General features: G+C 37.5%; 1 non-coding gene across 1 annotated transcript; it reads right to left on the reverse strand.

The window, feature by feature from the left end:
• Positions 1-1951: 1951 nt before the first annotated feature.
• Positions 1952-2059, reverse strand: LOC130970911 (small nucleolar RNA R71). The gene has a single exon (XR_009082156.1). It is a non-coding gene; the product is annotated as a small nucleolar RNA R71 (small nucleolar RNA).
• Between the last annotated feature and the right edge of the window lie 625 nt (positions 2060-2684).

Consider the following 2684-nt stretch of genomic DNA (forward strand, 5'->3'; position numbering starts at 1 on the left):
TAAGTATCTCTATCTTTATCTTTATGTTTCATTCATCATTTATACCCATTTGAGTCTGCCTGACTAAGATTTACAAGGTGACCATAGCTTGCTTCATACCAACAATCTCTGTGGGATCGACCCTTACTCGCGTAAGGTTTATTACTTGGACGACCCAGTACACTTGCTGGTTAGTTGTGCGAAGTTGTAGTGATCACAATTTCGTGCACCAAGTTTTTGGCGCCGTTGCCGGGGATTGTTTCGTGTATGGACAACTGATGGTTCATCTTGTTGCTTAGATTAGGTATTTTTCAGAGTTCTTAAGAATGAATTCTAGTGTTTCAAGGTGATGTTCTTATCATCACCAAAGCTGATTGATTCTCATCAATTTAGCTCTTGAATGCAATGTCCTGCTGAAGCTTGGCTATCCATGTATAATTCCTTTAGACTAAAGCTTTAGACTAACATTGCATGATTCCTGGAATTCTCATTAAGAATTTTGATACCTTTATTTTCTTTTTCACTTAATTTTCAAAAAATCAAAAAAATTACAAAATCATAAAAACCAAAAATATTTTATGTTTCTTGTTGAGTCTAGTGTCTCATTTTAAGTTTGGTGTCTTGCATGCATTGTTTATATGATCTTGGTTCTATTTTCAAGTCAATAGTACAGGGAACTGAAGATTCAGAACATGCAGCAGAGGAATTACACAGAAAAAGCTGGGCGTTCAAAACGCCCAGTGAAGAAGGACAGACTGGCGTTTAAACGCCAGCCAGGGTGCCTGGTTGGGCGTTTAAAAAGGTAGTGCATTGGGCGTTAAACGCCAAAATGTGCACCATTCTGGGCGTTTAACGCCAGGATGGCACAAGGGGGAGGATTTTGTTTTCAAATCAATTTTTTTTTTCAAGTTTTCAAAGTTTTTCAAAATCAAATCTTTTTCAAATCAAATCCTTTCAATCAAATGTTTTCAAAATCAATTTCTTTCTTTTTTTCAAAGATACTTGCTAACAATTAATGATTTGATTGAACAATTCAAGTATGTTGCCTTTTCTGTTGAGAAAGGTTTAATGTTTGAATCATATCTTTTCTTGTTAGGCAAGTCATTAATTTTTAAAATCAAATCTTTTTAAATTGTCTTTCAAATCATATCTTCTCAATCACATCTTTTTCAAAAAAGTTTTCAATCATATCTTCTTCAAAATCTTTTTCAAAATGTTTTCAAAATCTTTTACTTAATTTTCGAAAATTTCTTCCTCTCTTCTTGCATCCTTCTATTTATGGAGTACCACTCCTCCTCAATGCACAATTCGAACTCTATCTGACTAAGTTCGAATTCTTCTACCTCTTCCTTCTAATTTTCTTTTCCTCTGACACCTCAAGGAATCTCTATACTGTGACATAGAGGATTCCATATTTTCTTGTTCTCTTCTCTTTCATATGAGCAGGAACAAAGACAAAGGCATTCTTGTTGAAGCTGAACCTGAACCTGAAAGGACCTTGAAGCAAAAGCTAAGAGAAGCTAAGGCACAACTCTCTGTAGAGGACCTAACAGAAATCTTCAAAGAAGAAGAACCCATGGCAGCCGAAAACAACAACAATGCAAGGAAGGTGCTGGGTGACTTTACTGCACCTACTCCCGACTTCTATGGGAGAAGCATCTCTATCCCTGCCATTGGAGCAAACAACTTTGAGCTTAAGCCTCAATTAGTTTCTCTAATGCAACAGAATTGCAAGTTCCATGGACTTCCATTGGAAGATCCTCATCAGTTCTTAGCTGAATTCTTGCAAATCTGTGACACTGTCAAGACTAATAGGGTTGACCCTGAGGTCTACAGACTTATGCTATTCCCTTTTGCTGTAAGAGATAGAGCTAGAATATGGTTGGACTTACAACCTAAAGACAGCCTGAACTCTTGGGAAAAGCTAGTCAATGCCTTCTTGGCAAAGTTCTTTCCACCTCAAAAATTGAGTAAGCTTAGAGTGGAAGTCCAAACCTTCAGACAGAAGGAAGGTGAATCCCTCTATGAAGCTTGGGAAAGATACAAACAATTGATCAGAAAATGTCCTTCTGACATGCTTTCTGAATGGAGCATCATAGGTATTTTCTATGATGGTCTGTCTGAACTATCCAAGATGTCTTTGGATAGCTCTGCTAGAGGATCTCTTCATCTGAAGAAGACGCCTGCAGAAGCTCAAGAACTAATTGAAATGGTTGCAAATAACCAATTCATGTACACTTCTGAAAGGAATCCTGTGAACAATGGGACTAATCAGAAGAAATGAGTTCTTGAGATTGATACTCTGAATGCCATTCTGGCTCAGAACAAAATATTGACTCAGCAAGTCAACTTGATTTCTCAAAGTCTGTCTGGAATGCAAAATGCACCAAGCAGTACTAAGGATGCTTCATTTGAAGAAGAAGCTTATGATCCTGAGAACCCTTCAATGGAAGAGGTGAATTACATGGGAGAACCCTATGGAAACACCTATAATTCTTCATGGAGAAATCACCCAAATCTCTCATGGAAGGATCAACAGAGACCTCAACAAGGTTTCAACAACTATAATGGTGGAAGAAACAGGTTAGCAATGGCAAGCCTTTTCCATCATCTTCTCAGCAACAGACAGAGAATTCTAAGCAGAACCACTCTGACTTAGCAACCATGGTCTCTGATCTAATCAAAACCACTCAAAGTTTCATGAA

Source organism: Arachis stenosperma, chromosome 3 (assembly GCF_014773155.1).
Source record: "Arachis stenosperma cultivar V10309 chromosome 3, arast.V10309.gnm1.PFL2, whole genome shotgun sequence".
Classification (NCBI taxonomy): Eukaryota; Viridiplantae; Streptophyta; class Magnoliopsida; order Fabales; family Fabaceae; genus Arachis; species Arachis stenosperma.